Below are 25,405 nucleotides of genomic sequence, written 5' to 3' on the forward strand. Positions count from 1 at the left end.
CCTACGAGCAGCTTGGGCTTCTTCTACGTTAATGAACTCAGTGGCACGTTCAATCAGGGAATCAAAATTAACAGGAGGATTTCTTACCAGATCTTTAAAGAAATCATTATCATTTAGGCCCTGAGAGAAAGCACTTACTAATATTTCAGTAGTAGCATTAGGTACATCTATAGCTACCTGATTGAACCTTTTAATATACGCCCGGATGGATTCTTTAGACATCTGTTTAATTGAGAATAGGCTCCATGGGGTCTTATGATACCTTTTGTTGCTGGAGAAATGATGTAGAAAGACTTTCTTGAAATCTTTGAATTTTCGAATAGACTTTTCAGGCAATCTCTTGAACCAGCGCTGCGCTGCTCCCCCAAGAGTAGTGAGAAACATTCGACACTTCACCCCATCGGAGAATTGTTGCAATAAGGCTACATTCTCAAATTTTAACAAATGATCTTCCGGATCTGTGGTTCCGGTATATTCTCCAATTTGCAGATTCTGATATCGCTTGGGAAGTGGGTCATCTAATACACTTTGTGAAAATGGGGAGATGACCTTTTCCGGTGAACTATCACTAGTTATCATTTTAATCTTACGCTTCTCTCTATCCGGCACCTCACCAGAGGACTCTTGGAACACAGGCCTCTTACCCCCTGGATCCAAGGGAGTGCGAAGGAAAGCTCATGGACGCCTGGTTGGAGAAACAGTAGCTGGAGGAAAATACAAAGGTTCTTCTTCTTCCATCTCCTTTCCTTTCCGATGCTCAGTAGTTGATATCGCCGGATGATGAGCCGTCGGCAAAGTGGCCTCAGTATGAGCTTGCAATTGTTGCTGCTGTTGTTGTAGGGCTTTCTGAACATGGGAATTAATGAGGAGATCCAAATCTTCGCGACTGATAGTAAGTAGGTTCGACTTCCCAGCCTCTTCCATCACGTAGTCTCAGATTCAGGCGAAGTTTCCCACAGACGGCGCCAAATTTGATCCTGTCTGAGAAGCTAACCGTGAAGGAGATCCGGGAGAAGGAGACCCACTGTAGTGACGAAGAGTAATGACGGTGAAACCTCGACCCGAGAAACCCAAAGCGGATCGGAAGAAAACCCGATAAGTAGGAAGAAATCCCCGTCCAAATAAGAGAAAACCGGACCTTCAAGCTCCCGAGGCTCCCTACGCACAAGAGACCAATCAACACTATCGTCAGTGACCTAAGACCGGGGTGGGAATCCCTGGCTAGGCCCTCCGACGCTCAAGTTAGGGATCTCTCTTGATGCCGAGGAAAGAAGAAGAAAGAAGATGAACAGTAGCCCCAGAATTAGAGATGTGAACTTACCTAGCCAACGAAGAGGATTCCCCCTTTTATACCACTTCATATAACCTCCGTAGTCATGAAGTGGACCCCGGTTTGTTAGAGTTCGTTATGACATCAGCTGCGTACTTGACGAAGATGATTTTTAAGGAATCTTTTCTGTACCCCAGATGTACCTTCTTTGTCGTTTAGCGCCTGCAAGACAATCTGAAAGCATATTTCCCGCCAAAAAATATATACTCTCCATCATAAATTATTCTATTCGATATATTCATGTATGATTCTTCTTCATGTGGCTTCTATTTGTAATAATATTTTATTCAACATGTTTCTAAGGCATTCATTAATCCTTTTGGCCGATATTAGTCTACTTTTGCTCTGGAGTATGTATCAGTCGTTATTAACTTACCCTGATACGGCAAGCATGTGTTGACCGATATGGGCCCACCTTTGTTCGGCAGACATGTATTGATCGATATGGGCCTACCTTCGTTCGGCAGACATGTATCGACCGATTTTGGGCTATCTTTGCTTTGGTATGCGTATCGGTCGTTATTAACTTACCTTTATACAGACAGCATGTATCGACCGATATTGGCCTACCTTCGTTCGATAGGCATGTATCGACCGGTTTTGGGCTATCTTTGCTTTGGCATGCGTATCGATCGTTATTAACTTATCTTTATACAGACAGCATGTATCGACCGATATTGGCCTACCTTCGTTCGGCAGACATGTATCGACCGATATTGGCCTACCTTCGTTCGGCAAGCATGTATCGACCGATATTGGCCTACCTTCGTTCGACAGGCGTGTATCGACCGATATTAACTTACCTTTATACAGACAGCATGTATCGACCGATATTGGCCTACCTTCGTTCGGCAGACATGTATCGACCGATATTGGCCTACCTTCGTTCGGCAAGCATGTTGCTACCGATATTGGCCTATCTTCGTTCGATAGGCATATATCGACCGATATTGGCCTACCTTCGTTCGACAGGCGTGTATCGACCGATATTGACCTACCTTCGTTCGACAGGCGTGTATCGACCGATATTGACCTACCCTCATTGCGCAGGCATGTATCGACCAATATTGACCTACCTTTATTCGGCAGGCATGTATTGGCCGATATTAGGTTATCTCTGCTCTGGAGTGTGCATCGGTCGTTATTGGCTTTCCTCCTTTGACTCTTTTTTCCTTTTCTTTCCTCATTTGAAGACCCAGAAAACCTAACCCATATCACTAGCCTTCCCTTCAAGTCTAGTCGAAGGAGGTATAGACGACTGACTAGACATAAGTATGATCTTATTTTTTCCTACCCGTGACTCTGCTCCAGATTTTGAAATGACCTCACAGATTTTGTGTACCACTATCTTAATAGATTAAGTGTGGACATACTGTAAGCCTTTTTCTCCTTTAAATAGGGCTACAACCTTCTATTCACCCATAACCCCTCTCAGTTCTTTTTCCTCCCTGTCAGTTTTTGTTGCTAAGGCCATGATCGTGGATCCTCCTTTTTGGAAGCAACTTTTGTTGGACAAGGTGAGATCTATATATGAGTTCATTGGGATTTTTGCTCTGGTTACTTCAGGGGTTCAAGGGATCGTCTTAAGAGATGAAGTTTTGCGGTTCATATCTTGTATCCAAAGATGTAGGTGCTCTGAAGGACCCAAGAAACTTCAGAGAAATTTTTCCTACTTATAGAGGGGCAGCCAAATGACCCATGGGCGTTGTGTGAAGGGCACAGCACATGATACCCTTGGGCTAAGATTGGTTGCTCCACTTGCTGAGCTCATACGGCTTGAGAGGGGAAGTGGTTTCTACATTTACTTTTCCATTATGGAATGAATCAATGTCCCCTCTTTCATTGCCTTTGAGCTCTCTTGCTTTTGTTGCTTTCTTCGTCCCGAGCAAAATATTGCCTCTTGTGCGCCTTGGCAAGCTCGGACGAAGTGGGCTATTTCTATCTCTACTCCATGGTAAGTTTGAATCCAGTGGGACTAAAATCTTCTAAGTGCCCTAAGAGTTTATGTTTGTAATATTTGTTATCTATTTGAGGTTGGCTGTTCCCGAGGAAATGTGACGCTATGTATTTGATCAGATTCTAAGTGTAAAGACAAATTTTGTATCTAATCAAAGGCTTTTATGGTTTGATTTAGCATAATTTGTTTTAGCATAACTTAACTTCGTTTAGTTTAATTTAACTTGGTTTGTTTTAGCATAATTTGTTTAGATTTTTTTTAAACAAAATTTTGTTAATTTTTCTTTCCTTGTAATCGACGGTAGGTCTATAAAAAGGAGTTGGATGTGACCCCTAAAACCTAACTTTCTTATTCTCCATAATCCCTTCTCTCCTTGTGGTTGTCGCCCCCTCTCCTCCTCCTAGGGCCAGCGGCACAAACCTATTCTCCACCCCCCTTTCCCTCTCCTTCTCCTTGTTTAGAGTCGACGCTCTTATCCCCTCCTCCTCTTTGGTGGTCGGCGCCCCCCCTTCTCCCTTGGTGGCCAGTGGCCCCTTCTCCCTTGGTTGTCGGCGCCCCTTCCCATCCACTTGTGGGTGGCGGATTGAAGAAAGGGAAGAAGAGCAAGAAAAACAAGAAGAGGAAGAAGAAGAGAAGGAAGAAGATTAGAAGGTGCCCCATCATAGTGACTCTTTTGTGGACGACGGTTTTGGAAGAGAAGAAAAGAGGGTGGTGTTGTCTTGGTAGATTGTTGCTCACATGACGTCCAAGAAGAGGAGAGGAATACGGCAGAAGATCTTGAGGTCTTTAAGTACGAAGAAAGGTACAACTAGTTCTTTTATTCCGCAGCGTAATTAGTTTATTTTTCTTTGTATGGGTCCTGAACACCAACACAAGAGGACAGCGATCTTGTGCTTCGATCAAGGTGTGCTTTGATCAATCAAGAACTTTCTTGATTGATCAAACACATGTTTGATCGAGCATGCAGGTTGCTAGGAAAGGTTTTGTGCTGGTACAAATTTTTGTACAAGGGATTTTGTAAAATACCGAAAAATGGAGAATAATGATAAGGGAATTTTCTGAAATTTTAAAAAAAATTCTGGGATTTTTCGGAGCTCGTATGGACAAGTTTACGGGGATAAAAAGGGGGCCCAGGAAAAGCCTGTTTAGGCTTCCCATTTAAGCGAGGAAATATTTATTTTTATATTTTCTTTTTCTTTTTCTTTTTCTTTTTCTTTATTTTTCCTCTTCCTCGCCGTTTCTTTCTTCTCCGCGCGCTCGACGGCTTTGCCCTAACCGTACGCGCACGCTGCAGTTTCCTCCTCGCCAAGCATACAAAATACCTCGGCAACTTCTTCTCCTCACTTCTTCTAGTCGCCTCTGCCAATCTTCTTCTTTTCCCTCCCGAGCCGAGCCGCCGACGTCGATCACCGACCCCAGGAACTCCGGTGTCGCGGCTTCCTTTGTCTTAGCCCCGGCCGACCTGCGACTCCCTCACCCTTCCGAGACATCGCCGGCCACAGGAACCCTAGCGTCGGCTATCTCCTTCTTCCTCTTCTCTGTGAAGCCGAGCCCCCGCCTAGCGCCGAGCAGTAGTGTCGCCGACCCTCCCCTGTGCTCTAGCATTATCGACATCAGTTCTTCTCATTGTGCCCTAGCTGAGTTCCTTCCACCTCTGCAGACTCCTCCCTCTTCCTCAGCTGATCTTTTCGATACTTCTACGCCACCAGTTGCCGGCAGAGAGGATATCGAGTAGGTAAGGCTTATTGGGTATTGGGATTTGAATACTTTAGTTTTGCCCTAATTTGGGAGTTTGGTATCAGATCTCTAATTGTGTTAATGGGAAGTTCTAGACTTAGGTTAATGTTGGATGTGGATTCAAGCATCACCGTTTGTAGGGCATCAATTGGGTTTCCAGTAGCTACCCGGTGCTGATAGCCACTCTATTCAGTGGCTACTAGTTCCTGCAACGATTGTGAATTTAGGTAAGATGTAGGGTAACAGATCATTGTTGTAGATGAGAAGTGTTAGCCAGAATTGTTAACTTGGATTCATGTGTAGGTTTTAATGTAATCGAGTAGTGGAATGATTAGGGTTTTACCCTAAATTAATTTAGAAGATTTTATTTAGCTATTCGTTTAAATTTGTAGCTAAATAAAAATGTACATTATATGGTTGACACAGGATTTTGACGCGAGACGAGTATCTCGATTATCGGATTGGACCTTTTCGATTGGAGGCGGGTACTTTTTACTTTATGTTATTTGATATGCAAAATAATGTTTTTAACAAATAGCAATGATTGTGCTTCTTATTTGCTTCGGTTGATCACTACCTGATCTGTTACATGCTTGCTTGTTTATTTACTATGCACATCATGTTAGTATTTACCTGATTATACATATTTATAAGGTAGTGACACAACCATGTTATTTATTATGTTCAGGACCTAGGGTTTTTGATACCTTATCTGATCTGTGTACCTTTGATTTGGTTCATTTTCCTATGGTACACATTTTATATATGTATGGATATTGTTATCCTGTTCAGTATTTTGTCATGCTTAGTATCATGCACCATTCGCATGATTGCATGTTGCGTGATACTCTGCTCCATTATTGTTGAGCACATCTCAAGTTTCATCTTTGTCGGTGCTCCGTTGGTCTGCTCATGGGTAGAATGACGCAGCGTGGTATCACGTCAGTTTGGCTCTGTCGGTGCTCCGTTGGTCCGCTCATGGGTAGTGTGACGCAGCGTGGTAGCACGTCAGGGATCCCTCCCCGTCATGGTGTACCGGGAGATGAGAGCATTGCGCTCCCCCATTTATGATTTGGGGTAGGAGGATAGGTGTACTCCGACAGCATCCCGTCCACTCGGTCACTCATCAGGAGCAGTGACGGCAGAGTGCACGGTTGTCACAGCCCTACCCACTCGGTCATACCATTGTGTGTGAGATGGCTGACTGACGTTAGGGGTGACCATGACATTTGCATCATATGCATGATGCATTTATTGCTTGTGTTTGCTGCACTTACTTGCTGCATTTATATGGATGCATATAATTGACATGCATACAGGATTTATGACACTCTCGGTCTGACGACCCTGTTGTACTTATACTTTGGTCCTGGTTAGTACAGTTTTCTCCTGCTTGTTTAAGTTGCATTTATCCTTCTTGTATCAGGAGACTATACGCATGATTAGTGCTGGTTGTTATTTTCTTTATTATGCATATCAGTTGATACCCGCTGAGTGTTGGACTCACACCCTCCTCCATTATTATTTTCAGGTTGATGCTGTCCGGAGAGTTCCAGTCGTTAGTCCCCTGCAGTCCACGAGTATGTTTATTTGTCTTTTGGTTTTATTTACTAGACTATGTTTAGACTTGTTCTATTTTGATACATTTAGATCTTGTATGTATTTTTATTGTCGAGGGGTTTGGATTGAATGTGTTTTACTATATGCCTGCCTGGATGGCAGAAGAGGTAAGTTGATTTTATCGTCGGATTTGTGCTTTATGAATGTAGTTGAGTAGGGTTGTTTTTTAATCTTCTTATTACTATTTTAGTTGTTCACTATTAAACTACGTGGATGCTTGGATGTGTGTTATATTTTATTACTGTTATTGTTTCTGCCGTGTTGGTCAAGGTATATGTGGCCTAGAGGATATTGTAGAAAGTTTCAGATTGTCAGCCGTGCAGGGGAGATGCTGTCGAAATATCTTCGGACAGGGACTTCCCCGGGGCATGACAATTTATTTGGTATCAGAGCACAGGTATACAATCCTTTGTTTTCATATTTTGAATATTTGGAATAACCTGATACCAATTTATTTGGTATACGAGCACCAAGTTGGTGATACTTGTTTGATTTTCGTGTTACGGATTTTTGAGATTTAACTGATACCAATTTATTGGAATCAGAGCGGGTTATGATACTGTTGGGTTTTTCGGGCCGCGAAAACCATTTTTTCGCGTCCCGGAAACCCCGAAACTCCCTAGCCAACGGATTCGTGTGAAGAGTATAGAACAAAATTTACATGTACGAATTTACTAACTAGATCCTCACTTAGATCTACATGTTTAGAAGGTTACCGTTGTTGCGTGCCCTTTGCAAATCCCGCTCGTCCAAGGTACGCCGAATCTCGAGTGTGTTCAAACGTACACACCTCTAGTAGTATCCACACGAACAAGAAGTATTCTCTAACACTCAAGGATGGAGAAGAGAACACCACAAGTGTGCTAGCACTTCTTGATGCTCTCGGATAGGATTGGAAGATGAAGAAAAGAAAAGAAGAGAACACACTACTCTAAAAACTCTATGTGACTTTCACTAACCTTTCTTCTTGGATTAGATTCACTCACCTTTCTTCTTCCTTGCTTGAAACCCACGGCAACAGTAGAAAAGGAGGAGGAAGTACCAAAGGAAGAAGATGCAACAATGAACACACATCAATGCCACAAAACAAAACCTCCACCCACATTAGTGTGGCCGGCCACATCTTGTAACTCCCTTCATTTAATGTGGTCGGCCACATTAAATGGAATGGGATGTGTAACCTCCATGAGGTGGCACACCATGATGAGGTGGAGATGATGTGGCAAGGTTAGTCATGCCATGTAGGATGAGTCAACCTTCATGATGTGGCAATACATCAAGTCAAACTTGATGTTTCAACTTCCATATGGTCAAGTCAAAATTGACCAATTCTTTTCCTTGTTGAGTTAAAACAAACCTTTGGTTCAAGTCAATTTTAATCTAATGAATCTCAATTCATTAATATAGATTGACTCAATTAATCAAATTTAAATTAAACTCATTCAACAATTGAATCTAATTGAGTCTAACCCAATAAGTCTAATTTAAATTAATCTGAATACAATCTTTGGTGCATCATATGAACCTAATCCAATTGGTTCATCATATGAACCTAATCTCCATCCACTTGTTCTTTGTGTGTGACCCAATAGGTTCTTGTAACGTTGGCAATGTTTCTAAACTCCTTTAGAAACATAAGCAATGAGCGGCATCTAGGAATACATCATTGCTACCCAAGTTACAAGAATGTTGAGATCCAACATCACATTGTGACTACTAATTGTAACTCCACACAATATATGACAAGTGTCCTTCTATCCTAGACATCTAGATTGATCAATGTGAGACATAGACCGTGTCATCCTCTGATCAATCTAAATCCTGAACTCCAAGCAGACTCACTAAAACAAATGAGCTCAATATCTCATATTGACTCATTTGGGCATGGTCATGCACTTCGTGGTCTCACTCTATCAAGAATACCGATGTCTCTCCCGTCATATAGGAGGGATAGATCACATCTACATCACTCACATTCCTCTGCATAATTCGTTACATACCCAGTAATCGCCTTTATAGTCCACCCAGTTACGGGTGACGTTTGACGAAACCAAAGTACATAACTCCTTATGTAGGGATCCATGGTGACTTCAGGTCCAAGGACTAGTAGTCATACTAATAGCCACATGAGAAAGTATATGAAACTCATATAACAATCCATGATACTTTCTCATAGCGGGTCATTCAGTATACATTCTCTAATGCATACCTATGTGTCAACTTGATATCTCTATATTCATGACTTGTGAGATCAAGTCATCGAGTTGACCTACATGCTAGTCTTATTGCATTAACATTATCCCTGAATGTTAATACTCGACTAGGAATGATTAAGAGTAGTGTTCCCTATATCATCTCACTATCGGTTCAGCTAACCGATTGATATAGGTAAGAACCTTCTACTCAAGGACGTTATTACACTTAGTTTATTTGGCACCAATACAAGTAAGTATAATAACCAAAAACAAAATGTCTTTATTTATATAGAATATGATACAACAAGTCCATAATACAATCATCAAATGATTGGCTCTAGGGCTCTAGCTAACAATCTCCCACTAGCACTAGTGCCAATCAGTGTAGGCTCTAAGCCCCAATGACCTAGTGTGACCATCATGCTTCCTCTGTGCCAAAGCCTTGGTCAAGGGATCTGCGATGTTAGTCTCTGTGGGTACTCTGCAAATCTTCACATCTCCTCTCTCGATAATCTCTCGAATGAGATGGAAGCGCCGTAGTATGTGTTTGGTCCGCTGGTGTGAGCGAGGTTCCTTCGCCAGTGCTATAGCCCCATTTTTGTCACAATAGAGCTCAATAGGGTCAGCAATGCTAGGAACCACCCCAAGTTCAGTGACTAACTTGCAAATCCAAACTGCCTCCTTTGCTGCCTCTGATGCAGCAATATACTCGGCCTCTATCGTAGAATCAGCTACTGTGTCCTGCTTCGAACTCTTCCAGCTCTCAGCACCACCATTTATGCAAAACACAAACTCTGACTACGATCGATAATCATCCTGGTCGGTTTGGAAGCTAGCATCACTGTAACCCTTTACAGCTAGCACATCATCGCCTCCATATATCAAGAAATATTCTTTAGTCCTTCTTAAGTACTTAAGAATATTCTTGACCGCTATCCAGTGACTTTCACCTGGATCTGACTGGTATCTGCTCGTCATGCTCAAAGCATACGAGACATCAGGTCGAGTACATAGCATGGCGTACATGATAGATCCTATGACTGAAGCATAAGGGATCTGATCCATGCGGTCTCTCTCCTCTCTAGAAGAGGGGCCCTGAGTCTTCGAAAGACTCACGCCATGTGACATCGGCAGAAATCCCTTCTTGGAGTTCTGCATGGCAAACCGAAGGAGTACCTTGTCAATATATACACTCTGACTTAGGCTAAGCAATCTCTTAGATCTATCTCTATAGATCTGTATCCCTAGAATGCGGGATGCTTCACCTAAGTCCTTCATTGAGAAACATGTCCCAAGCTAAGTCTTGACAGAATGTAGCAAAAGGAAAGTCTTTCCCAATGAGCAGTATGTCATCCACATACAACATGAGGAAGACAACTGTGTTCTCTACAACCTTCTTGTAGACACAAGGCTCATCTTCGTTCTTGATGAAACCAAACTGTTTGATTGCATCATCGAATCGAAGATTCCAGCTCTGAGAGGCTTGCTTTAGTCCATAAAGGGACCTATGCAGCTTACATACTCTGCCAGTATGCTGTGGATCTACAAAACCCTTAGGTTGTGTCATGTACACATCCTCGAGCAGGGTTCCATTCAAAAATGCGGTTTTGATATCCATCTGCCAGATCTCGTAATCGTGGTAAGCTGCAATAGCATACATGATCCGAATGGACTTAAACATCGCTACTAGAGAAAAGGTTTCATCATAGTCAATACCATGAATCTGCTTGAAACCTTTAGCTACCAAGCGACCCTTATAGATAAGTCCATCCATGTCAGTCTTTCTCTTAAAGACCCACTTGCACCCAATGGATTTTACCCATTCAGGTGGATCAACCAAAGTCCATACTTGGTTGGTGTACATGGATTCCATTTCGGATCTCATTGCTTCTAGCCATTTCTCAGAATCTGGTCTCATCACAGCTTCCTGATAGGTGGTAGGCTCGTCCTCTATGAGCATAATGTCATCATGGTCAGACAAGAGAAATGAGTATCTCTCAGGCTGACGACGTAACCTATCAGACCTGTGAAGAGGTATGTCTACTTGAACTAGTTGTTGTTCCTCAACTCCTTGTTGAACAACATCATCCACAACACTTTGTGGTTCCAGTTCAACTTCCATCGAGGCTTCAGTGCTAGGATCCGCATCTTGAACTTCTTCAAGATCGAATGTACTCCCACTAGTCTTTCTAGAAACAAAGTCCCTTTCTAGAAAAACTCCAGTCTTTGCCATAACTATCTTATGCTGACTGGGAATGTAGAAGTAATATCCCTTCGTTTCCTTGGGATATCCTATAAAGTAGCACTTGTTGGATTTGAGTCCTAATTTATCTGAGACTTGACGTCTAACGTAAGCCTCACAACCCCAAATCTGCATGAAAGACACCTGGGCATCTCTCCCAGTCCAAATCCTATATGGTGTCTTTATCACGGCCTTGGATGGAACTCGGTTGAGTATAAAAGCTGCCATGTCTAGAGCATAGCCCCAAAGGTATGTCGGAAGATCTGTGTAACTCATCATAGATCGTACCATATCTAATAGGATACGATTCCTCCTTTCGGATACATCATTCCACTGTGGTGTTCCAGGAGGAGTGAGTTGGGATAGGATCCCACACTCAGCTAGATAGTCACGAAAATCATGTCTAAGGTATTCTCCACCTCGATCTGATCGAAGTATTTTAATACTCTTGCCAAGCTGGTTCTGTACTTCATTCTTGAATTCTTTGAACTTTTCAAAGGATTCAGACTTATGTGTCATCAAGTACACATAACCATATCTACTGAAGTCATCAGTAAATGTGATGAAGTACCTATAACCGCCTCTAGCCGCGACATTGAAAGGGCCACATACATCACTATGTATAAGTCCTAACAAATCAGTCGCTCTTTTCCTGTGCCCACTAAAGGGTGTCTTGGTCATCTTACCTAGTAGGCATGACTCGAACGTCTCATAAGATTCAAAATCAAATGAGTCCAGCAAACCATCCTTATGGAGCTGGGATAAGCGCTTGTCATTTATATGACCTAAGCGATAGTGCCAGAGATAGGTTTGGTTCAGGTCATTTGACTTGAACCTCTTGGTATTTATGTTATAAATAGGGCTTTCAAGATCTAGAATATAGAGTCCATTTATCAGAGGTGCACTACAATAGAACATATCGTTTAAATAGACAGAACAACATTTGTTCTTTATTGTAAACGAGAAACCTTTCTTGTCCAAACAAGAAACTGATATAATGTTCTTAGTTAATGCAGGCACATAACAACAATCATCTAATTCTAGTACAAGCCCAGAGGGCAGAGATAGATGATAAGTTCCTATAGCGACAGCAGCAACCCGTGCTCCATTGCCTACTCGTAGGTCTATCTCACCCTTCGTCAATGCCCTGCTATTTCTCAGCGCTTGTACATTAGTACAAATGTGCGAAGCACATCCGGTATCTAATACCCACGATGAAGAAATAGAGAGGTTGACTTCTATAACATGTATACCTGAAGTAGAAATCTTATTTCTCTTCTTCTTAAGATCTTCCAGGTATTCTTTGGAGTTTCTCTTCCAATGCCTTGCTTGTCCTTGATATAGGTGACAAAGATGTTCAACCATATCATAAGCACTCATCAACTCATGTTTCTTCTGAAGCTCAGAGTTCATGGTCGCGAGCATAAGACAGGACACATCTAATGCATCATCTTGATGTTTCTTAAAAGCATCTTTGTCAGCTCACGTGGCAGTGGTAGGAGGTGCCTCCGTAATGGGCTGCTCCAGAACGTACAGTTTACATTCCTGAGTGAGAACTATTCTCAGATTCCTGTACCAGTCGAGGAAATTTGCTCCGTTGAGCTTGTCCTTCTTAAGGACAGAACGCAGAGAGAAGATGTTCGTGTTTGACGTCATGGTAATCTACAACAGAAATAAATGTAGAAATAAATATCATATTCTTAATCATTTAATTAGGCCTTTAACTAAATGATGCTCCCACTGAATTCTATAATTCATGTGGGACAAGATCCACATCATACTAACCCTTGAGTTAGCTTTGGCTAATACGCCCAAGTTTTAGTATGATCGGTAGATAACAATTACCAATTACATCTCTATGCAACTCTTGTTTATAGGATCAAGATCCGCATTGATATTAAAACTCGAGTTAGCTTTGGCTAATACGCCCAAGAATTAATATAAACGTGATTTTGTCCTACCTTTCCAACCGTTGGAAGAATGCCTATAGTTGTACTCGATCCAACTGAGTAAAACTAGGAATACTCAATCTAATTGAGTTTGTACTTGCCCATGCGTTGATAAGCGGGACCAAGATTGTCCCTCCGTACCCTACCAAGATAATATGTGTTGCACTACTTTGGCAGATTCAACAACACATGTGATCGAGGTAGTGATAGGTATCACGGCATGGTAGGCATTAGAGTCGACGTGATTTAGATCTAATCTAATCGATGATGTATATGATATACTTGATTTAGATCTAATCAAATCGTGGGGTGCATCATGTGCACGATTTAGATCTAATCAAATCACCAATAGTGTATTACATTTCACAAAACCAAAGCATAGTTCTTAAAGGTTTTAAAGCAGATTCTTAATTAGTTGCCTAGCCACCGCCACACACATCTTCGTTGCCCCTCCTGCTGCTCCTTTAACTCATCCAGCTTTTTCCTTTATCTGTGGTACAAGGAAAGTAAGATATGAGCACTCATGGCTCAGTAAGTTCCTTTCCTACTCACTAAAACCAAAAATCAGCACATAATCAAGAATGTATCAACAAGTCATAATCTCAACTAATCATGGCATAACCTAGCATTCTATTCAAGCATATCATGCATCATAATATAATCACCACTAGTCATGGCATATCAAACATCATCATGGCCGAAACATATACCTAGTGCATTGCATAAAACATAGCTAGACATGGCATAACAACCAAGTATCATGGTATATCAAAGCATGGCCGAAACATGTATATCAAAGCATCATAACTATGGCCGAACATGTACATCAAGGCATCATCATATCCATGGCCGAAATCTATATATCAAGCATCAACATATCCATGGCCGAAACATGTCTATAAGGTATAGCATGAACATAACATAATCATACCTTATCATGGCATATCATAATCAAGAGCATAGCATGAAACATAGCATAATCATACCTTATCATGGCATATCATAATCAAGAGCATAGCATGAAACATAACATAATCATAAGGTGTATGCAATATGATTTTGGAAAACATGTATCCGAAAAACATGTGTATGTCTCATGATCTTTAAAACCATTTTCTTTTACATATATATACTTGAAAATAATCTCAACATAGGGGGATCCCGGCTATGTACCACTTACATATTGCGCGCAACCTTGTAGGTCCAAGGTAGCAAGTCTTGAACCCTACGAGGCAAACATACTAGGCCCTTAGTGTCACGCCCCCAAAGGAGTCTCTGCTAGACCGAAATCCGGCAGCATCTCCCCTGTACGGGTGACAATATGAAGCATCACTACAAGCAAAATACATCAGCCACATGCGGCTGGAATATTTATATACACAACCACGCAGTTATAATAACAGCCCACACGGCTGGAATGAAACAATCACAACCACGCAGTTATATATAAAACAGCCCACACGGCTGTACTAAAAACCAACACAGCGGAAAACGAAAACGGAAAGCCCAATACAACACAATCAACACACTGCTAGCCGGCTAGGCTTTATACAACAAATACAACACCAAAACCATAAGATAGCCACATGGCTATACACAAATACAATGTCAAAAATAAGGAGAGAATATACCGAAGAAAACAATCACGATCTTCGGATGTGACGTAGGACCCGGCAGACAGGATACTCCGAGCGACACTCCAACCATCTACCTGAAAACATAAATGTATACATGCGGTGGTGAGTATAGGTAACTCAGCGGGTAATAGACAAGATAGTGCATGGTCAATAACAAACATGGAGATCAAAAGTATACAGTCTCAGTAGGGAAACAAAGAACATGATCATACTATCATAATCAATGCATCTGAACATACCTGACGTGGTAACCCGACATAATCATAATTGACATACAAACTGCACAAACCACTACTGACATAATGGTAAATACATACCCAATCTGAAATCGACGCAAGGTACCAAGATCAGTAACCTCACTAGATCTGCAACAGACATACCCGTGACACCTGTGCAATATAAATATAACTGCATATACATGTAAAATAAATGACATGTATGCAGTATGGTAACCATATGCAACAAGCATATCTCAAACAAGTACAACAACCACAATTACATGCATCTAGTATCTACTAGGTATGTATGCAAATATATCTCCAAAGATGCACCGTGCATCATATGCAAAAATGTGTATGCATGCTCCATGGTCACCCCCGCCACCTCTCTAGACACCACGACCCCTGTATGGTAGAGAGGCTTGGGTCTGTGACAAACCGTACTAGCCTCCGGTACATGCACCGCTATAGGCGCCCGAAGCGGACGACCAGCTAAGTAGTTATCTAACTACATAGCTAAGGGTCCCTGACCACTCACATCTCTAGCCCTCTGACTATTGTACCCTCAAGACTCACTACTCCAGAGTGATCGAGGCTGATAGAACACTGAGTGATCGAGTAAGCGCAACAGGACTAGCTCCACTCCTAGCTACCACTCTTCATCAGTGGCAGAATGGACAGCTATAAACAACCGACGACTCTCTCACCACAAGGGAGACAATAGTCGTCAGATGCAATGAATGATGACATAATATATATATAATCATGAAACGAACACCGTCATCATCCATGCAACTCTAAATCCACCTAACCACCCCTCAACATGAGTATAATCATCATGATAAATCCACACATCCCACCCAACACATGTACACAACTACACATGTATAATCAACTAAGAATCTTCAATAATCCCCCTGAACACATATGCACAGATCATAAATACAATCAACATGTATCCTCCAATAATAAACACATCAGACACGTGTATAAACCACAAACATACAATCAACATAACTCCTCCAAAAGTACATAACCAAACACGTGTGTACATACAACATGCAAATGTAGGGTCAACATGATGACTCCTAAAACCCATACCAAACTACATACAATCCACATTATGTACCCAATCAGCATGGTAATACTAACAACCCGACAATCCCTACAAGACCTACTCTACACGTGTAATCACAACAGAGTAGATATCAAGAGCTGAGACTATATATGAATTAAATAGATCATCTCTAAGCTCAAGCAAAAGTAACAAGCAGGAAAAACAACAACCGAACACGATATAAGGTAAAGTAACCTAATCCATCAAATAACAACCATGCACTAAGCTCAAAGAAAATCTACATAGAGGCAAAGGAAGAAATACCCGCCTTAAACGTAGATCGTGCAGAATACAACCCCCACATCGAGACGCTCGCCTCGAATCACCGTCCTGCAAATCACATGATATATATATAGTTTAGCTAATCACATAATCAGCAACTAACCAAACTCTAAACCTAATCCTACGTCGATTAGGTAACCCTGTTTAATTCCACCTAAAGATCCAACTAGATAATAAGTTCATTCTTAATTCACCAATAAATTCCTCAATTCTCACCAATCAAGCCTATCATAAATCCTTCAATTTTTCCACTCATTATCTACAATCCATTAATCAATCCAAAATAACTTGATTTATTCCCACAATCCATTAAACCATCTACTAGACATTATGAATCAATCCTACAATATTCATCCACCCAAAATAATCCATCATTCAATCCATGACTTAGCACAACTAACTACACAGATTACAACTTAAATGAAATATGATAATATGATCATCTTAACCCAGTATCATCATCAACAATCAACCACTACATCACCGAAAGGCAAACCAACCTCCAAACACATAATAAATCTATACTCTGCCCACAATTAACACCTCCAATTCTATAATGAAATTCATCCAATGCAGCCAAACAATCAATGAATTTAATTCATCAATACATCATGCACTCAATTACTCCTACACATACCTCAATCAAGCTACTGTTGTTGCTGGCTTGAGTGCTGCCGGCATCAAGAACACCACAGCAAGAACAGAACAAAACCTCCTGATCGGATCAAGCAATGAATCAAGCAAGAAGATCACAGATCCAAACACCAACCGAATTAATAACCTAACCTTACCTCATTCGGTTGTCTTCAAGGAATTCACCCAATCCGTGACCTAAATCAACCCAAAGAAGAGGATCAAGATCTGATCCTGCGATGTCAGTAGGAAGAATCAAAGGGTATAGGTCTGAAGCTAGGGCACAAATCAAAGAAATAGAAGGAATAAGGTTCGGATTTCTCACCCTTGATGCCCTAATTGCCCCCTTCACGCCGGCGATCGAGTGGATCTCGCTCGATCCAGTGACATCAGTGATTGGCGCAAGGAAACGTGAGTGTCTACAACTCAGAGACGAAAGGCATCGACCAAATCTGAGCTCCATCCAGCGGCGCGAAACAGGAACTAGGGTTCGGCACACACGATCGATTAGGGGTGGGGAGAATCGACCGCAGAACTCATCGGAACAGACACCCCTCGACCGAAGACAACCCTAGACTCCGCCGATTCTGTCGATCTCCGACGATGTACTCCTCAGTCGACGTCGACGGTCGCTGAAACTTCGCCGGCTTCGGTTCATCCGCGAGAGAACAGCGAGAGGAGAAGAGGGGAAAGAGTTCGGGTCGAGTGGAGAATCGGCGATTTCGTTTTGGGATAAAAGGAAATAAAGGAATTTATATATTAAACATTTCCTCACTTAAGCGGGTATCCCAAACAGGCTTTATCCGCACCCGCCGAACGATCCCCTCAAAACTCGTCGTACAAGTTCCGAAAAATTCCTAGAAAATTTCTAAAAATTCCGGAAAAATCCAATATGATTTCTCGTCCAGTAATATTTATTATTTATTTTGCGATATCTTACATTCTCCCCCACTAATAAAAATTTGGTCCCCAAATTTACTGGTCAACTTAGGGATCCTTATCCAAGGGTAACATCTAAACAGTATCCTCATCCACTACTCCGTCATAACATCATAAACATATCTCCAAGCATGACAATCCACCTCCAAGTGAATAGTGATGACTTTGTGAGCTATGAGCTCACTCTGCTCCTGTTACTCCCACTCTGCAATCTAGCCAACTGTGGATAAATCAAACACCTCTAAAATCCAAAATCCACTATCAATAAATCCTCCAACACATGATAGAGCGCTCAAACTATCCATCACTCTAAGATGAAAATCTATACTAAAGTGAAACTCCTAATCCAAAGTCTGCTGTAACCATAATCAAAACCATAACATGAAATCACTAATCTCCATCCAAAACAATACTCAGAGATATACCATAAGGTCCGAAAATATCTCTAGAGTATAATCCTGCTACTTAATCCAAAAGAATATATCCTACAAATCGATAGCTAGAAAGCTAAGTCATCATCCAACAATGATTACCCAAACTATTATATCCTCTCCATGTCCTGGATAATCCCACAACAAAATCCATCATAATATGCTCCCAACTCCACTCTAGTATCCAAATCAATGGAGACAATCCAATAACATAATAATCCCGAAAATAATCCTGATGGTCTCCGATGTTCAACCTCACTGATACACTAAACATCAAGCTACAAAATCCACGATGTCATTCTTCATACCGTTTCACAATAAGAATGCTCCAAATCTCCATACATCAGGTGTCACCCGAATGTATCGCAAATCCAGATCAATGTGTTTCCTGCAGTAACTCCTCTCGGACAAGAAGTGACTCGAAGCACACATAATCTCCACGAAGAAAAAGAATCTAATGCTCATTACCGAGAATCCTAACTACTCGCACAAGACTACTCTGCTCATGCTACATCGAAACTACACTAAATCTCGGTATGACACATCTGTGTAGAGTACAAATCCGTCTATACTAGAAGGTACAACTAAGACGGTGCAGTTAATAACTTTTCGTTTCAACTCCTGAAACTGATCTCGTAAGCGTCTATCCAGGAGAATTCCATACTCATCCTGAACAGTCCCGTCCACGGCATAAATGCTGGAGAAAACCCTCACTAATCTCCAGTAATATCCATCCAGACCATGAAAGGAATAGCGAATCTCCGGTATAGACTACGCCCACTCCCAACTGATAACCACCTCTATCTCCTGTGGATCCACTAATATCCCTCTACTAAAGACAACGTGTCCTAGAAATCTCGTAGAAAACAATCACAATACATACTACTGACCTTCACATATAGATGTTCCCGTCGAAACATCTCTAGAACTATGCGAAGATAGTGTACGTAATCCACCTCGGACCGAAAATAGATCATAACATCGTCAATGGAGACCATGAAAACTGATCTAAACACCCTAATAATACCTAATACATCGAGTCGATAAAAACATCTAGGGTACTGTAAGCCTAAACGGTAACACCAATGACCCATAATGTACGTACAATAGGCTCACTCAACCATAGGATCCCCAACCACGAGTCTGTGATCGAATCACCCACTACAAATCACCAAATCCATATATATCACCGACATACTACACTCCATGTCACTATCAACATAAAACACCAAATCATAGATCATCAAATCAAATATCCACTAATAGATCCTCAAAAGATAACATATCACCACACCTGATTTCCCAAGATCCATCAATTAAAATCATCCTCAATATCAATCAATCATACCAGATAATCCCCTAAATATAGATAGAGTAAAAGGAAACCACCCAACCTTCCACACTCACTGCCCACAAACTAAATGTATCCATAAAGTCTGCCAAATCTCATCATCTTATCCTTTCTGATAATCAAATATCCATAGTAAAAGAATATCAATCCAAAGTCAAAGGGTCACACAATCTCCTGACTAAGAATCTATCAATCCAGAAGATATCTCCACAACCCTCATAACCATCCTATAAATGTCCCTCGACAAATATCGATAACAGGTCGAACCCTCTAATCTGAGATATAGACTACAAGATCTGGTAAAATGATCACGGGGTCAAGGTCTTGAGCCACCTGATAGAGACAATGTTAGCTGAGTCGTCTAACCATTGTCTTGTACTACATCATACTGTGATTGCTCCACCCTGAGGTTCAACAACCTCCAGTATCGAGCAATGAACACAAAGATAGAAGAACGCTACAACAAAATAACTGATCAAAATATCTGTCAATCGATGCGATCCCCCTCGAAGATCATCATCTAAAACTATACCTAATTATGATCAGAACTCCTAAGTATTACTCAACTAATACCACTACCTCTGTATCATTACAGGTCGTAGATCACTAGGTACATCACGGATATCTAACTATATCTGATAAGTCTATGAGTTAGGATCTCCCGTGGAGCAACGTTAGGCGAGTCTCGTCGCCTTATAAACCACCATGCTACCGAAAGAGGTAAAGAACTACTCTCTCTCCAAACACCTCAAAGAAATCCCTACGTGATGTCCTAATCTCCGAAAAGCATTCTCCGCTTCTTCCTTCACGTGGTACCGGGTCACGTAAAGGTTAAGCAGCTAATTTCGACTCTCTCATGTCAATACAAATCATATATCCAAATGTACTCTCCAACTCGTATACCCTAATAATGGTTATATCTCATAAGTGTTAAGCAAGTAGCTTTACACTGTTCCACATCAGTGGAGGTATCCTATCCAAATGTACCTTCTAAGTCATCCTATCAGGTATAAACAGTCTATGGTCAAAGTCCCCATGGAATAGGATACGACAACCCTCTACAGGCTGACCCAGCCGATAATGGTATACGGCTAATTCAGTCTTTTCCACGATGGTATAAGTCATGTACTCAAATATATCTCCCAAATATCTAACCAAGCACGGAATAACCCAAAGATAGGAATCTCTAAAAGTAGAGTAAGTCAGTCCCCTACTGGTCGGACCAACAAAATAAATTGATCATCTCCTAACTGATCCAATAAGAGTAAATCAATCATCCACTGATGAAACTAACTAAGGTAAATCAATACACCACTACCCAAGTCAACAAGGGTAAATCGATCCTTTACTGACCGAACTAATAGGATCACAAAACCAACTAAGATAAGTCAAACCCCAACTGTCCAAGTCAACAAGGGTAATAAGTCAGACCATAACTACACAAGTCAACCAAGTAAATCAATCCTCAACAGGAGTAAATCGGTACTCTACTAACTGAGTCAACATGGGTATACAGATATCATTCACTACACAACTAATGATAACCGAGACTGGTATACGACTCTACCTCTCAACCAACTAGTAGTAATAGACACTAAACTACTGGTAGTATGATATGATGAATCCCGTGAGACTGTAATCCTTGATCTCCATTAGGTCAACCGTGATCAGTGATTGACCCAACACATGCAATGCATGCTACAAACAAATAGGCAAATACTAACAAGAGAACACTAACACACATCATAACTATATGGGCAACAATACATACACCAACAGAAATGTATGATAACAATATGCAAACATACCTCCTAAAGCCTGGAGATGTCCTGCTGCTGCCTGGTCCCAAAACCCGAAAAGTCACATCAAGAAAACCGAATCACGAAATCCAAAACACGAATAATAGGCATCATACCTACTCTGATACCAAAATTGGTATAAGATAAATCTCGAAAATCCAAAACGCATAGCAAGTATCGTAAACCTGCTCTGATACCACTAAATTGTCACGCCCCCAAAGGAGTCTCTGCTAGACCGAAATCCGGCAGCATCTCCCCTGCACGGGTGACAATATGAAGCATCACTACAAGCAAAATACATCAGCCACATGCGGCTGGAATATTTATATACACAACCACGCAGTTATAATAACAGCCCACACGGCTGGAATGAAACAATCACAACCACGCAGTTATATATAAAACAGCCCACACGGCTGTACTAAAAACCAACACAGCGAAAAACGAAAACGGAAAGCCCAATACAACACAATCAACACACTGCTAGCCGGCTAGGCTTTATACAACAAATACAACACCAAAACCATAAGATAGCCACATGGCTATACACAAATACAATGTCAAAAATAAGGAGAGAATATACCGAAGAAAACAATCACGATCTTCGGATGTGACGTAGGACCCGGCAGACAGGATACTCCGAGCGACACTCCAACCATCTACCTGAAAACATAAATGTATACATGCGGTGGTGAGTATAGGTAACTCAGCGGGTAATAGACAAGATAGTGCATGGTCAATAACAAACATGGAGATCAAAAGTATACAGTCTCAGTAGGGAAACAAAGAACATGATCATACTATCATAATCAATGCATCTGAACATACCTGACGTGGTAACCCGACATAATCATAATTGACATACAAACTGCACAAACCACTACTGACATAATGGTAAATACATACCCAATCTGAAATCGACGCAAGGTACCAAGATCAGTAACCTCACTAGATCTGCAACAGACATACCCGTGACACCTGTGCAATATAAATACGACTGCAAATACATGTAAAATAAATGACATGTATGCAGCATGACAACCATATGCAACAATCATATCGCAAACAAATGCAACATACCACAAACACATGCAACTAGTATCTACTAGGCATGTATGCAAATATATCTCCAAAGATGCACCGCGCATCAAATGCCAATGTGCATGCATGCTCCATGGTCACCCCCGCCACCTCTCTAGACACCACGACCCCTATATGGCCGAGAGGCTTGGGTCCGTGACAAACCGTACTAGCCTCCAGTACATGCAGCGCTATAGGCGCCCGAAGCGGACGGTCAGCTAAGTAGTTATATAACTACATAGCTAAGGGTCCCTGACCACTCATAACTCAAACCCTCTGACTACTGTACCCTCAAGACCCACTACTCCAGAGTGGTCGAGGCTGACAGAACAATGAGCGGCTGAATGAGCGCAACAGGACATAGCTCCACTCCTAGCTACCACTCTCCAACAGTGGCCGAATGGGCAGCTATAAACAACCGACGACTCTCTCACCACAAGGGAGACAATAGTCGTCAGCATGCAATGAATGATGACATAATATATATATAATCATGAAACGAACACCGTCATCATCCATGCAACTCTAAATCCACCTAACCACCCCTCAACATGAGTATAATCATCATGATAAATCCACACATCCCACCCAACACATGTACACAACTACACATGTATAATCAACTAAGAATCTTCAATAATCCCCCTGAACACATATGCACAGATCATAAATACAATCAACATGTATCCTCCAATAATAAACACATCAGACACGTGTATAAACCACAAACATACAATCAACATAACTCCTCCAAAAGTACATAACCAAACACGTGTGTACATACAACATGCAAATGTAGGGTCAACATGATGACTCCTAAAACCCATACCAAACTACATACAATCCACATTATGTACCCAATCAGCATGGTAATACTAACAACCCGACAATCCCTACAAGACCTACTCTACACGTGTAATCACAACAGAGTAGATATCAAGAGCTGAGACTATATATGAATTAAATAGATCATCTCTAAGCTCAAGCAAAAGTAACAAGCAGGAAAAACAACAACCGAACACGATATAAGGTAAAGTAACCTAATCCATCAAATAACAACCATGCACTAAGCTCAAAGAAAATCTACATAGAGGCAAAGGAAGAAATACCCGCCTTAAACGTAGATCATGCAGAATACAACCCCCCACATCGAGACGCTCGCCTCGAATCACCGTCCTGCAAATCACATGATATATATATAGTTTAGCTAATCACATAATCAGCAACTAACCAAACTCTAAACCTAATCCTACGTCGATTAGGTAACCCTGTTTAATTCCACCTAAAGATCCAACTAGATAATAAGTTCATTCTTAATTCACCAATAAATTCCTCAATTCTCACCAATCAAGCCTATCATAAATCCTTCAATTTTTCCACTCATTATCTACAATCCATTAATCAATCCAAAATAACTTGATTTATTCCCACAATCCATTAAACCATCTACTAGACATTATGAATCAATCCTACAATATTCATCCACCCAAAATAATCCATCATTCAATCCATGACTTAGCACAACTAACTACACAGATTACAACTTAAATGAAATATGATAATATGATCATCTTAACCCAGTATCATCATCAACAATCAACCACTACATCACCGAAAGGCAAACCAACCTCCAAACACATAATAAATCTATACTCTGCCCACAATTAACACCTCCAATTCTATAATGAAATTCATCCAATGCAGCCAAACAATCAATGAATTTAATTCATCAATACATCATGCACTCAATTACTCCTACACATACCTCAATCAAGCTACTGTTGTTGCTGGCTTGAGTGCTGCCGGCATCAAGAACACCACAGCAAGAACAGAACAAAACCTCCTGATCGGATCAAGCAATGAATCAAGCAAGAAGATCACAGATCCAAACACCAACCGAATTAATAACCTAACCTTACCTCATTCGGTTGTCTTCAAGGAATTCACCCAATCCGTGACCTAAATCAACCCAAAGAAGAGGATCAAGATCTGATCCTGCGATGTCAGTAGGAAGAATCAAAGGGTATAGGTCTGAAGCTAGGGCACAAATCAAAGAAATAGAAGGAATAAGGTTCGGATTTCTCACCCTTGATGCCCTAATTGCCCCCTTCACGCCGGCGATCGAGTGGATCTCTCTCGATCCAGTGACATCAGTGATTGGCGCAAGGAAACGTGAGTGTCTACAACTCAGAGACGAAAGGCATCGACCAAATCTGAGCTCCATCCAGCGGCGCGAAACAGGAACTAGGGTTCGGCACACACGATCGATTAGGGGTGGGGAGAATCGACCGCAGAACTCATCGGAACAGACACCCCTCGACCGAAGACAACCCTAGACTCCGCCGATTCTGTCGATCTCCGACGATGTACTCCTCAGTCGACGTCGACGGTCGCTGAAACTTCGCCGGCTTCGGTTCATCCGCGAGAGAACAGCGAGAGGAGAAGAGGGGAAAGAGTTCGGGTCGAGTGGAGAATCGGCGATTTCGTTTTGGGATAAAAGGAAATAAAGGAATTTATATATTAAACATTTCCTCACTTAAGCGGGTATCCCAAACAGGCTTTATCCGCACCCGCCGAACGATCCCCTCAAAACTCGTCGTACAAGTTCCGAAAAATTCCTAGAAAATTTCTAAAAATTCCGGAAAAATCCAATACGATTTCTCGTCCAGTAATATTTATTATTTATTTTGCGATATCTTACATTCTCCCCCACTAATAAAAATTTGGTCCCCAAATTTACTGGTCAACTTAGGGATCCTTATCCAAGGGTAACATCTAAACAGTATCCTCATCCACTACTCCGTCATAACATCATAAACATATCTCCAAGCATGACAATCCACCTCCAAGTGAATAGTGATGACTTTGTGAGCTATGAGCTCACTCTG

This window comes from Zingiber officinale, chromosome 5B, assembly GCF_018446385.1.
Source record: "Zingiber officinale cultivar Zhangliang chromosome 5B, Zo_v1.1, whole genome shotgun sequence".
NCBI classification, from domain to species: domain Eukaryota; kingdom Viridiplantae; phylum Streptophyta; class Magnoliopsida; order Zingiberales; family Zingiberaceae; genus Zingiber; species Zingiber officinale.